Genomic DNA, 15,360 nt, shown 5'->3' with positions numbered 1-15,360 from the left:
AGCTGGCACTGGATGGCTATGTATTTATTTGATAGTTCCTACCATACGAGACATTTATTTGACATTACATATCACTTTCCCGTAATGGGGAATACCGGAAGTAACCACCAGTACCAACCTTGGGTCTTTCACCATTTCCCATCGATGGAAAGTCCTTAGATACCAACCCAAGGTTAGGTACTTTCTGCTAGAATTGGCACTTGCAATTTATCATACTTATTATAACAAATTCCAGGAGCAACAACATACATGATGATAAGGGTGGATCATTCAAATAACATTTTAAGATGGTTCCTAATGAATATCATGTAAATTGTTTTTCAGCCATTACACCTGACTACGTGTGAAATTTGGGCAATGAGAGCTGCCCCTAGCCTCCAGATGATCATCAAAATGGTATGTGATCTATTTTTGTTTTTCTGAATATAAATTTTTTATGTATTAGTGTCATTTCATTCAAAAAACATTTCCTCAATGCACATGTTAATTTTCAAGAGTACCTATCATCTTCATTTAACCCTTTCGCACTGGCGGCTAGAATAGGAAAACGTTTTCGTGCTACAAGTAGCATTAGAATATTTCAAACCTCTCAGTATTGAGCTCTGTTTAGGGGGTGAGTTGCCTGGGTATTTTTGTCCCTCTGTTTTGGCACCCAGCTCAAAGCCCAGCGATTAGCGTCCGTCCCTTACCCCACCCACTGGACCACACCCTCTATCCCTATCATAGCACGAATCCATGGTCAACTTACTGCGTTACCAGTGTTTTTTCAACCAAACACTGTATTTGATTTTCAATAATTTACTCTTCTAAAATAATAACTAGTATTTTTTAAGCATTGTGGAATTTTGAACCGGTTTCTTGTGTTAATAACAACAAAGTTAGTAAATATGTATAAGCTCGGCATAAGGTAGTAAGGCTATAAGTCCTTAAGTCTGTTATTTTTTAACGCTTAAATTTCCTTTACAAATTAATTACACGCAGAACAAAATGAAAAATTCATTTCAAAGTATTAAAAAAAATTGTAGTATGCACAAAATATATCATTGGAAAAACTAAAGACAATATGATCACCTCGCAACGGATTCCTACAGAGAGGATGATCATAAATGAGTGATTCGGCTTATAATTGCTAAAGAGTGGCCCTAAGGACTCGCTAAGCTGGGTCTCAGGCCGGGCCTGAATGCATCCAACAATGGCTACCTCAGTGGTTACTTCCCTTCCCTCGCATCGGCCAGAGCCAATATATCTGGTCGTCTGCATTGAAAAATCTGTGATAGCTATACCTGACGTCAGGTCTTCTGCGTATGAAAATGCCCGTCGGCCACACCCGACGTCTGGTGCGAAATGGTTAAAGGCAGGCCTGTGCTGGGCGCCATCTTACGGCAGTGGACGGCCATGGCCAGAGGGTGCCAGGAGTATTCAGGGGGAGGACTGGTGGGGAGTGTGGGGGTGTGGAATACAATAATTAATTTTGAAATTTATATCCTCACCCTCTTGAGATTGAATTGAATCTTACGAGATTGAATCATATTAAATTAAATTATTATTTTTTTACTGAAGTCGGTGTTAATTATGCTGTTGAATGGGGCATGATTCACATCAAGGGACTGGTCAATATTGGTATTCTGACTGTAAAATTCGTCAATTTCGGAATAGGAGGGTGTCTTGGCGGCCCAACACAGGCCAGGTTAAGGGCCAATGGCATATACAATTTATCATACTATTATACATGCAAGGAGCATGAACATACGTAATAATAAGGGTAGATCATATGTAAGCTGGCTCCTAATGAATATCATTTAAATTGTTTTTCAGCTGTAATAGCTGACTATGCGTCTAAACGCGACATTCGGGGAATGACACCTGCCCCTGGCCTTCAACAGATCATCAAAATGGTATGGGATCTGTTTTTGTAATCATTTTTCTAGATATACATTTTTTTTTATATTAGCCTCACTACCAACCATCAACAAACACGTACACATTCAAAATCATACACTTCTGTGGTAGACAAATATTCCTCCAGAAACTGATTTGTGCTATGATGGCTCAAATAATAGCATGCGTAATAATAATAATTAATAATAAATTTTTTATTTGTCCAAGGTTCTTATGAATACAACATAGATATAAGACACGTCAAAGTAATCAACATAACACTTAAAAATGTAAAAATGGTCAGAGTTCATTTGTCATTTAAAAATTCATTTACACTATAGTAGCACTTATTAATTAAAAATTTCTTTAAAGAAGATTTAAATTCCCTATTAGAATTAATCAAATTAATACTTTTGGGAAGGAAATTAAATATTTTTGATCACATTGCAATGGGACTTTTTGCTGTTATACGTTTTTTATGGAGGGTAACATGGATGTGGCGATGAGACCTAGTTAGGTGCTCATGTACATCATTATTAATTGGTAAATCATTAATATTCTCTTTTATCAGTAAACATAGTTGGTATATATATATACAAGGCACTGTTAACAAATTCAGTTCTTTGAATAAGGGTTTACAAGAATAAGTATAAGGCTTACTCATTATACATCTTATAATCTTTTTTTGCATCTTGAAAATTGTATCTAATAGCGTTACAGTTGATCCCCAGAATACAATACCATAAGTCACTCTACTTATAAAGTTGCAATGGTAAACTGACATCATCGCCTTAGGCGAGCAATTTAGCAATAGCAATATACATTACAATGAGCAATAGGTAATATACATTATAATAAGGTAGAAAATCCAAAGTGCAATTTAAGATGGATTCTAAATAATATCATGTAAATTGATTTTACAGCCATAACACCGCCTGACTATGTGTGAAATTTGGGGAACTTTTGGGACAAGCAATGAATGATTTTCAATTTTGAGATGAAAATTAACTTTGAAATCTGAACAAAAAAATGATACTTGTAATAAAAATTTCTACATACTTTGAATGCATACCAATAATTATTGTGCATGGTATAGCTGGATAATAGTGTTAATCAGTGGCGTTACTCGGAATATGCTTCGGAGGAGGGGGGTGGGGGAGGAATGAGATGGCGTGGGGTGGCAACCCCCCTCCCTGGCAACTGGGAAAATTTTAAAAATCGTACATGCCTAGGAATACATTTTACATCATTAAGGCACTAAAGATTTAACTTTATAAAGTCAGCACACGAGGTATTATATACATATTTTTAAAGTCAATCTTGGTAAACTATGTAAAGTATATTGAAATATGTAAAATTTACATATCATATACTCGGAAATATTTACATAGAAAATGTTGTTAACTTTTATTTTAGGTCAACATAAAATGCTGTCTTATTTAATATGTGATTGATTTAAACCTATTTTCTGGCCCATTTATCGATAAATTTAATGTAAACTGAATGTAAATTATTTACATTCCATATACTTTTAGAATTGACGTAAAATATACATATATTTACGTCCAATATACATAAACCATTTTCATGGATTCATGCCAGATAGTTAGTTCATTTACTGGACTACCCACACAGCAGAGGATATTCCAGGAATATCCCATTTTGATCCCCAATATTCCTATTTCGTCCCAGGGTTATTGCGAACCATTACGGGATATTCCTGGAATATCCTATTTTGATCCCCTATATTCCTATTTCGCCCCACGGACATTGGAAGCCATTGTGGGATATTCGCGGACTATTTTTTGACAATAGGCTTTTGTGTATGTAATAACTGAGTCATAGGTGTTACTAAATGATATTGTAACAAAATAAGAATAACTACTTGACCCTTTCGAGACGGGGGAGTTTTCGTCTTACAATTAGTATGACTGCTGTACTGAGCCCCAAGAGAGACTTCTTTCTAGTGGTACGGAGCAGGGGGTTCCTCTTTTTTTGCACGTTCGCAAACGCTATTCCAGAAATGCACTATAGGAACACAGTAGAACACCTACCCCTATGAAAAAATTGTATAAACCTGTTTCAAAATTTTATACATTTTATACAATTGCCATGGCAATGTATAAGATTGTATAAAATTTTGAAACAGGTTTATACAATTTTTTCATAGGGGTACCTATGGTGTTTGCGCCTTTCTGTTCTGGAACACTCATGAGCGCTATCCAACTGGGCTGTGTTGGAACGCAGGTGAACGCCCGAGAAAATGCCTACCACGTTTGTTTTATCATTTCTGTTCGGAACATCCAAGAACGCTGTCCGCCTGGGTTGCTATGAAATGCAATTTATTCAAAAATCAATCAATTCCCTTAAGATGTAAAAAAATCCTGCCATGAAAAGTTCTCCTCGTTTCATAAAGAAGAATGCTTTTCAAAATGTGATTTCACTCGTGCTTGTTAATCTACTGAGGCGATGACACAAAAAAGATATATTTCTCAGTGGGATTTATTCCTCAAGTCATAAGGCGAAACTTAATTTTTTGAATGCCAAGATTGACTCCCGCCCGCGAATTCGACCTATCGATTTTGGATACCATCGATGGTCGATTCCACCAATAGTCGATTTCCATCGATACACACATGGCGCACATGCGTCCCATCACTACTTTCACGTCCACCTGCTGCAACGATTGATGTTACGTTAACTGTGTTGTGTTCGTCGTAAGCGAAATTGATCCTGCCGAAGTTGATCAGCCTCTAAAGCTCTTCTTTTACCTGTTTCACCAGCACCTACGTAATCATCTACCGTTACAACGAAATTTGTAATGTTGTTTTTTTTGAACTTCTACAACAAAAGTTTATCAACCGCTGAAGTTCTCCTTTTTCTTCCTTCATCAGAATCTGGGTAAGTAGAAGTAAGTGTTGCTCATTGCAACAATTTTTATTTTAAGTGAAGCGTATTCTTAATATTTTCAACCTTCTTACACTTCCTGAGACAGCTCAGTCAATCATCTTTTCAATCCATCTTCTGTGGATTGAAAAACGTTGCATATGCTTAAACTTAATTTTATTTTTATGCTTGACGCATTTTATCACTGTATGGTGGGAGGATTATGAAGAAAAACTTCCCGGTTTAACTATTTATTTAGTGATTTAAAGTTATTTCCATTTTTTAAATTCGCTGTCGAGTCATAAAGTTTAGCTTCCTTCAAAATGGAATCATATTTGTTGAAGATCAGAGGGTATTTTAGTCTTTAGGTTTGTACACATTGGTTTTAAGTTATTGGGAATTAAATTCTCAAATCAAATTAGTACTTCGAATTTTCAATGTCTTGTCAATTTTTACACTTAGAACTGATTTTTTCGAAATTTCCTTTGTTGACTGTTGGGGGATTTCATCTCAAATCAGGCAAAGGGGTGTCAGGTGACCATAACCGATTTCTCTGAAACTTATATATGTGAAAGGAGTATCCTTATGATGAATAATGATGCCTTTATCTCAGCTCAGAACCGAACCGTCATAAAGTTACCTTCCTTTGAACATTGCAGTGTCAGGCCTCAGAGTAAAAAATGAAAAATCACATAAATGCTGATTACTAAGGAACCATGGCCTTTAATGCAGTGATTATTGTTTCATTTTGAAGAGAATTCATTTATGCACATTATGGCATAACTTGAAAGTCATTTAAAGCAATAATAAACAAATAGGACTTGTTTAAACAATAAAAATTAGTCATTATGTAACAATTTATTACTAAAAAAAGGCCACCTTTTATTTTCTTTAAAATTTCTCAGGGGGTAGTTTAAATGTTCCGCTTTCAATTAAAAAAATAAAAAAAGGTAGTATTTTTATACTTTTTGTTTTAAGGCATGTGAAAGTTAGGCATGTTTTCGACTCTTTTACACCAAGATTTCATACCTTCATGGGGATAAAAAATGAAGTTCCATTCTACTTAGCATTCATAACAGTGAAAAGTTCATATCTGAATGATTGGTTACATCTATTGAGTGAAAGCAAGTTCAATCTTGTTTACTTCCACGGCATCCAATGTGTGCAAACACCCACTGCTACTGGCTAGAAACTGTGAATGAGTCGCAATTTGCACAGAGTATTTTTCAATGGCACTTCACATAAGTCTTCTACTTTGGGCCATGTGAAACAATTCGATGGACCTTGTGGATGTATAAGCAAGACACTAATGTCATTCTCTTCTAAACACACTGCAGTGATTTTAGAAATTCACCAGGTTTTTCGGAAGCACATGATAAAGTCATTCATGGTGGTATTTTGAGTACTGTATGTCTTTATATCTGATTTTGTTAGTGTCACAGCCTGTTTGATTGTGTGGATTACAGAGAGAGCTATAGTTGTCCCATGTCTGTTAACTACCAAGACATGAAACTGTTGATGCCATGTACAGGTGCTCCTTTCACCCAATCATTTTTTTGTCTACATAGGGTGGTTTCCTATTATTGTTTATTGCCTAAATCGAACGATTATTACTCCTGGAGTGCATATTTCATGCTTTTAGATTTTTAAATGATGATATCTGTTTTTGCAATTAAATGAAAAGTGAAAATTTTCAAGCTTACGAAAACGCGACGCCTGAGTATGAATGCTGCAAAAAGCCCGTGTTACCTCTGGCTGCTTGCTGCCGAGCATGGCGGTAGCGTAGAGTTCCCTTCTAGCAGGTAGTGCTTGGTTTAAATAAGGATTATTAATACCCTATCAAACAAAGGAAACTCTCTGACTAAAGACATTTTTAATAGGTGATTGTTAAGGGATGTTTCCCGGAGCTCTGTGCCTCATGTATACATTGGTAATCTCAGATGATATAAAACTCCTATATACTCATATAGCATCTAGGTCCCTGTGACGTCACATGGAGTGGCATCGCATCGCCGCCAATCTGACCTTTTTCAAATGAGGTTAAAATTGACCATTGACATTTGTCTGAACAGGGGTTTCGAAAAATCAAATAAATTGTAAACCTATTATGAATGCACTAAAGGTGGGTAACGAATCGCAATCAATGTCTTTCGTTTTCTTTGATGCAGTAAATTACCCTATTTGGCTAGGTTAACATGCGTTAAATGCAAAAGTTTGGTATTAGTCAAGGAAATACTCACATGTTCTACAAGGGACTTTTTTGAATTTACTTGCCACAGTTGAAATATCTCAGGTTTTAGTTTGTGGCATAATTTTTGATCAATTCTTACAACTCCATCAGATGGCCCCTACTCATGACCAGTTGCACTGAACAACCATCTATGACTTGCTTCCCGTTTAAGACCTTTCCCCAAGTCAAATATCTGAAATGTTTTTTTTTAATTAGCAGCTGACTTTTATAAAATATATATGATTTATTTCTCCATATGATATCTTTTTACACTATTGTTCTTCTATATGATTCATCTTAAGAAAAGCATGTGCAGTGTCATGTGAGAAATCATCTGAAGTGCCTGCATACCTTAGTTATTATATTCCATACAGGTAAATATTGATATCTTACTTTTTGCCAGCGATAGGGTTGTACTTAATCTGGAAGAATCACACTCTAATTCTCGTACAAGTCAAAATGAAGCATCAATGCCACACCAATTAGTGTTACCAACTTATCTTTTTGAATAGCTTCCCTTTCTATTTTACGGATATAGTGGTGATACACACCTTTCTTGGTTCAATCCTAAACTTCAGCCATGAATTTGTCTGAATGATTCTCAATAGCAGTGAACACATCTTGCTGATAAGGAGTTACACAAGAACAATCTTTATCATCATCCAAGTAAAATGAGAGCACAATGTTGATTGAGCACTATGAGGAAGAGGATGCCAACAGTATACATCAGCATTGGCCCTTAGTCCTAGTTTCTTTTTTAGCTCTGCATTATATGTCAATTGTATGTTTGGTTGAAACTGGAAAATCAGCCATATTATGTTGTTTAGATTAACTTGTGTAAAGAATGATAAAATTTGAATTTGAGGCCTGACACTGCAATGTTCAAAGGACGGTAACTTTATGACAGTTCGGTTCTGAGCTGAGATAAAGGCATCATTATTCATCATAAGAATACTGCTTTCACATATATAAATTTCAGAGAAATCTGTGATGGTCACCTGACATGATTTTGCGCAATCTGCCTGATTTGAGATGAAATGGCCCTGTTGGCATTTATATAGCTTTAGGGAAAATCCCATTAATAGAGATTACTTTTTAACAAAATGACTAACTTTAATTAGACAAATTAGATGTATCACTAATAGATTTTAATAAGGTGTTTATCTAATATTGTTCACAGGTGTAGTAAGGAAGAATTTTCCAAATGCCAATTGTGAAGATATGCGAGGAAAAGTGAGCTGGTTCTTCATGGATTCTTTTGACCTTAAGGAAGGATGATCAGGCAAAAACATTGATATTGATCCAATTGGCCTTTATTTTTCGTATATATTGAACAAGGGCATTTCTTACGGTATCTGTTATTTATCAACACTTATCAAAATATTCAGAAAATATTTGGCTGGTTTTATTTGTAATCAAAATTCTGACTACTTCTTGAACTGACTTTTAACTTACTATGCTTATTGAATTTACTCATGCAATACGATCGTTTTTTTTACATTTGATGGATAGACTGATTAAATAATTCCGTGAGAGGATCCGCTAAAACCTCTCGACAATAATTAAGCACCAGAGGTGGAATACCATCTGGGCCTGGCCCCTTTGTTGTGTCTAATGAATTCAATTTCTTATATATTTCTGAGATTGTGTGGTATATTTGTAAAAATATGTGTAATATTTAGTTAAATAAAATTTTTTGTCAAAGCAGCACTCTATGTGTTTTCTATTTTCTCCGTAGACCATGTTAAACCAGAATCTCACTGATTTTATTCTTTATTCAATTATTTGTCAGGTAGAAGTCTAAAACAAACTGGTAAGTGTTCCCACAGTGTTCCAGAACAATGCAAAACACATTAGCATGTTACATTATGTTGATGAAGGCTCTCTACTTCTTAGACAGGATGTTCTCAAATGCATGTAAACGCCTCAAAATGCTGAAGCTGTCCCTCACACTAAATGACACAATGGATGCACTAGTACTTCCATGATTGCACTAAATACATACTGCCACCAGAACAGAGTTTTTAGTTTTAGTTTTGCTAATTTCGATACTTTTTGGATATTCATGCAATATTATTGGATGAAAATTGGATATTAGGTAATATACAAAAGGATATTACATAGATGGCATTTGGCGGCAACTTCGGATATTATGTGGAGATCTAGGCAATGCTGTTGGATGAAAATTTACATTCCAGATACATATATCAATGACGTATTATTTATGTATATCATTTACGTAAATTGACGTATTAGTAATACGTATTATTTACAAAATAAAGTGGGACATATAGACGTATTATTGATGTATTCAATATCAAAGCAATACGTATCATTTACTTAAGATTTACTTTGGCTCAAAGTAAATAATACATATTATATACTTCTGTGTGCTGACTGGGTAAGTAGTTGCAGTTATTCCATGTCAATGCTGGGTAATAGTTTTAAATATTTTCTTTTTAATTGCTCTGAGTCTTAGTGGTTTGAGTATGGGGAGGGGGATGAGGGGATGTATTCGTCCCAAAGCACCAGAGAAATAAAAATATTATTTAAAACCATTGTCTAGTTTGGACACATAACAAATGCATCCGCACAAAGCTAAATTTAAATTGCCAAAATGACGTAAAATGCATTTCCAGGCAATTTATTTTATTTTTTAATTTACCTTAACTTCCCGTTTTCTGGGGGGTAGCCCCCACTACCCAACCTCATCCCCCCTCTCAAAGCCCCCCAATTCCCCTAATAGCATATTCCTAGTTATTCCACTTCTGAGTCTTATTAGGGTATCTATTCCCTCATAGTTGCACCACTGGTGTAAATACTAATATGAGAAATACTAACAGGGAAATACATGATGTTTTGTTTGGAGTAACATCTAAATTGAACACAGTAAAAATAACCCAAAATTAGTTGATAACAAAGTATAGGTTATTTGGCTTACCTTATTATCATACTGATAGTTTTGGCTGGCAATTTCATGATTATATTTACGTTATTTTCATTTTTGCGCAAAGTTGAAATAAAAAACGATGAGTTGAAAACAACTACTGACATGATTTCATGCACAAAGGATTCCCTCAAGGCATGCGTTAATTGCCAAGAGTACGTATTAATTTCAGTTAAGGTCAATTGTGCATGAAATTTATCGCACTAATAATAAATAATATAAGGACAATAACATACATATTGAAAAGGATACAACATCCAAAATATATTTCAAGGTGGTTTCTAATGAATATCATTTAAATTGTTTTTCACCCATAACAGCTGACAACGTGTCCCACCGCAACATTTGGGGAATGACACCTGCCCCAGGCCTCTAGCAGATCATCAAAATGGTATGAGATCCGTTTTTGCTATCATATTTCTACATATATGTACGTATGTACATACATAAAATTCTAGATATAGAGAAGAAACCACTGCTACTTAGCCTGTTTTGTCAATTAATAGAGATAAATAGAGCATCCAAGGTTATATTGACCAAGTTTAAAGTTTATCTAAAGAATTTTATGATTTCATGATGAGTGGGAATGAACAACAAATGTAGAGAGTATGCAACCCGCGTGCCACCCAAATTGTCTGGCTGGGGTGCCTGGCGCTCACTCTCGGTGCGATATCTCGGAATCCAATGGGCAGAAATGAAAGAAATTTGAGGTGATACTCTGCGAGTGTCTAATGAGTCGTTGTAGAAGACAAAAAAGTGATAGAACAATCCAAGAGTGACATCATCTTCAGTTATGTGCGAAAAACACCCAAAAATACCAACTAGGTACACTACTTTGACACTAGGTAAATTATTGTTTAACTCTATTGGTGAATATTGTAATGATGATAAAGGTGGAGTGTATGAAATGATTTGTGACGATTGTGAAACCAAATATATTCGCCAGACTGGGAGGAGTTTTAAAACGAGAATGAGAGAACATAGACGATGTTTTTTAAATAACGACGACTCATCAGGAATTGCAAGACATTTGAATGACGAACACTAGTGGTGCAATTTTGTTGCAAAAATTTCACAAGTACATACATGACTAGAGGCAGAAACTGGATTTCTTAGAACAGTTTGAAATTGTTAATTGCCCTGCTAATTTTAAATTATGTAACGACCATATGTTCCCATTCCACTCACCCCTACCTCCCACCAATCACCCATTGACGTCATCATTAACCTTGGAATGAACACATCCCAATAACCCTCCCCCCTCCTGAAAAACTCTACCACCATAAAAAGGCTGTCATCCAAGGCTATGTACCTTGATAATGGCACGAGTTGTTGAAACCATGGTGGGTTTAAATAAAAGTGTGTGGAAACAGACAAGTGGTTTTACTAAGCTGAAAAATACCAAAATTTCAAAACTTTGAGTGCGATGCGGCATGTTTTCCTGGTATCCAATTGAAAATATAATTTTCATGATTTGTTTTCTCACCAAATGGGATAAAACTGGGGGGGGGGGCATCCCAAAATAAATTCGAAAACTTTTAAAATAAGGACCACCCTAATGTGCATGATAGCATCCAAGTGCAACCTGCTGTTGCATGACTGTTGAATACTCATCCCTTGCTGCACGCAATTGCGTTAACTCACAAGCGATTATGTAGATGTATATTTAAATTTTCCAAAATATGCTTGTTAGAAGGCAATGTTTTAGAATTTATATTAACCTTCCAATGATGTGTAACTAATCACGTACGTTAAGTGTCCAATGGACCAAGCTCACCTGGTTACACTAGGAAGAGTTTAAATTTACCATAAACAAGGAAGCAATACCTATGTCAAAAAAAAACATTTCCTGGATATAGACAGTTACTTATACCACTTATAAGAGGTATAAGTAACTGTCTATATCCAGGAAATAATGGAATACCACATAGTTACCCAAGAGTTAGTGAATTTTGTTCGTGAAAAAAAACATTTTTCTTATGCCATTTTTTCAAACGAAGTTATGGAAGCTCACATAAGAGGAATATTTTTTTTGTGTTATAAACTGAAATAAAGAGTTTTTTGATTCTACTTGAAGCTATATCACCAAGTGATGCCTCAAGCTATCCATTTCAAAGTCTCTATTTTTCACGTTGGCTTACCAAAGTTTCCTGATTTGGGGTTTGAAACCGTGGGTGGACTTGGTGCTTTCTTTAACAAAAGGGAGAGATCAAGGGGCTGGATACTTACGGCATTCATTCGCCTGTGTTGGAAATTCTCCATTGAATATTTCTGGCTTTCATCTCCTTGGTCAAGTAACGTACTGTCGGATATTTATGGCATCAGTAGCAAAATGGTAAAAGGAATACATAATAAATGCAACTGAGAAATTTATGGAGTACATGGAAAGGCATACGATAGGGAAACTGCGGATTGCTGAAGAAATCATTAAGATAATTTAAGAGCAAAAGATGGATGGGTAGATGAGAAAAGACAGCAGAAGGTTTGAGTAGATTAATGATACATGGCACAGAAAAAAAGGAGGTGAAGTATATTTAGGGGAAGAGACAATTTGGTGAAAGGGGAAGCTTGGAGAGGGAAGAAGAGGTAGGGGAATCATAAGCCAGTCTGTGTCACTATCTGGTATTAAAGGAGGACTGGCTATGCTGCAAATTAGGTTTAAGAATGAAGCAATTTGTCCAAATAATAGAATGATGCAGAATAAGTGGAAAGAATACATTGATGAACTGTATGACACATGGAATAGACCAGCAAGGTTGATCCTAAAGGGAGAAAGTGCCAGGGGCAGTTTAGTGTGACTGGGGGCCCTCCTCCTGGAGGATTCAGGGGTCCCACTCCAGAAAATTTTAGGAAATTGTATGTCCATGCTATTCTGGCTCTTAAAAATAAGATGAACATTAATGAAAAATAGCAATTTCATAAGGAAAGTAGCTCTAGCAAAGTGAGAATTCACTGCTTGTAAAAATTAAAACTTTGTTGTGGTACTATCACATACTATTAAGAATATTGTTTCCTTAAAGCTGCACTGAAATATAAAAGAAACCTATATAATAACCCTTCAAATACCCTTTTCCAAAAAGATGGAAAGGCATAGGATAAGGAAACTGTGGATTGCTGAAGAAATCATTAAGAATATTTAAGAGCAAAGGAAGGATGGGTAGATAAGAAAAGACAGGAGTAGGTTTGGGTAGATTAATGAGGAATTTATTGAGAAATCGTATCATTATCTGGTACAGGAAATGTGTAGGAAATTCTCCATTGAATATTTCTGGCTTTCATCTCCTGGGTAAAGCAACGTACTGTCGGATATTTATGGCATCAGTAGAAAATTGGTAAAAGGAATAATAAATACACACAACAAGGAAACAAAGAAAGTAGCACTAAAAGTGAAAATTCCACTGCTAATAAAAATTAAAACCTTACTATGGTTTTATTATATCTATTAAGAGTATAATTTCCTTTAAACTGCACTCAAATCTAAACTAAACCTCTAAAATAACCTTTTGAATTACCCTTTCAAAAAAGCGTCACGTTCTCTTTTATCTTCTGGCACCTTAATTTGTTTTTTATATAATTTTTGTCATTATTTCATAAATAAAGCAACTAATGAACACCTAGAATTTTGTAATTGCAAAAAAATCTTATGTTTAAGTAATCTGAGTTTTCTATAATGCCATTCATGTACGTTTCACAATAGACTCGAGCATTGTGATGGGCCCATAAGCTATGGGGCCATTGGCTGTCACCGATCAGCCGACCCGGCCATACCACCCCTGGATAGTGTGGTGGATGAGGATGTTGGACCATGGAATGTAAACATATTGAGGCAAATAAGTCTTTTGAGAAATGAGGATAAGCAAAGGGGTGAGTGTGAAAATCAAATAAAACGGACAAATTTCAAAATAAAAGTCCAAGGTTAAACTTTATTATATATAATGAAAATAATTTGTATAGAGTAATACGCATGATATAATCTTTGCTCACTTTCAAGGCTCTCCCTTCTCTTTACTCTAAGATCATGGCGAGATCTTTTTGACTATCATTTGTTTTTTGATATGTATTTGTTAATCCTTTTTTGTTAATTACCATTTGACACAATTTTTGGTTGCAAATAATCTGTTCAGTAGAAGTACTATTGTAAAACTTCAATTTAATTTTTTTTCCATTTGTTCAGGTACATTCAAATTCAAGGGCGTACCCAGAATCATTACTAGGGGGGGACAAGCCGTGTTCTAGGGGGAGGGGGTGCAAGCCAAGGTCTGAGGGGGGAGCAGCAATAGGATTTATGAGACTATTTCCTTGAAAAAATAGCTTTATTTTAGTAACACATCTTAAACTAATATATATCATTTTTCGTGGGTTTAAATAAAATTTGTTGAATGCTTTTGTTTCAATTCAGTACTGATTTTGCTCAAAGACTTCTGCGACTCTTGTTTCTAAGTGGAAGGGGGGGGGGGAGCTGCCCCACCCTGCCCTTTGCTGGGTACGCCCGTGTTCAAATTGTATTAGTCATAGAAAGTGAGAAAATCTTATTTCTCCATTTCATTTTCTCGTAGAATGACAGAAATTCAGAGGAATGATCCATTTATGCCTGTGAATCAGTTGGAAGTACATATTCATGCCTGAATCAATGAATGATTGTCTGTGCAGTGTGCATACATCAGTGCATCAAGCAAGAATGTCTTCTGTGAATGGTATTGTCACCTTTTCCCAATGAAAATAAAGGAGATGGTGATGAGTTGCAAGAAGTCTTCGACCCAGGCTCCAGTCTGGCACAGAAAAAGATTGTTTGTGGTGGTTTATCAGCCCTGGATATGAGTGGTACTTATAATTTTCATCCAGTTCAAGTTGTTCTATGTTATTATTTGTAAAGTAGTGATTTTATCCTAAATTCAAGCACATCATCTTTTATTATCATTCAGGGGTGGACTTGACTATATTCAACCAAAACATGGTCACCTCTTAATGTGAGATGATTTCCATGCCAAACATTAATTAAGTAATGTGTACTGTCCATTAAGAGTCAATTCTCTGAACTTAATATTATTCAAAAACAGATACCTAATCTTTATTCATTGACCCAAGTAATACATTCTCTACTGTATACAGAGATAAAACATATCAAGCCTTTTACTTCTCTTTCACTTGGTTATCATAATCATTTTTTTTGCTGTTCATACCTAATGCCTTTTCATTTCCTTGTAGTACATCAGACTGCATGTGCATATTTTCTGTAATGATACATTTAACACATTCAATGCAGATGATATTTTTGCCGAAACCTCCAGTGACGGATGGGTGATTTTCCTTCATAACGGTGGTCTTGGAAGTAATACAACAGAATTTGCAATTTTTTTTGTTTCTATTTCTCGCAATTTGTAAAAAACGTTAATGACATACATGTATGCCACCCGTCACC

At 35.4% G+C, this 15,360-nt stretch overlaps 1 long non-coding RNA gene across 1 annotated transcript; it reads left to right on the top strand.

Moving 5' to 3' along the window:
* The first annotated feature begins 326 nt into the window (after positions 1-326).
* LOC124165918 lies at positions 327-13,797 on the top strand. The gene is made up of 4 exons (XR_006866357.1): positions 327-396; positions 1,816-1,895; positions 10,262-10,332; positions 13,639-13,797. It is a non-coding gene; the product is annotated as an uncharacterized LOC124165918 (long non-coding RNA).
* Positions 13,798-15,360: the final 1,563 nt, after the last annotated feature.

This window comes from Ischnura elegans, chromosome 9 (genome assembly GCF_921293095.1).
Source record: "Ischnura elegans chromosome 9, ioIscEleg1.1, whole genome shotgun sequence".
Classification (NCBI taxonomy): Eukaryota; Metazoa; Arthropoda; class Insecta; order Odonata; family Coenagrionidae; genus Ischnura; species Ischnura elegans.
This window is presented reverse-complemented; position numbering and strand designations above follow the sequence as displayed.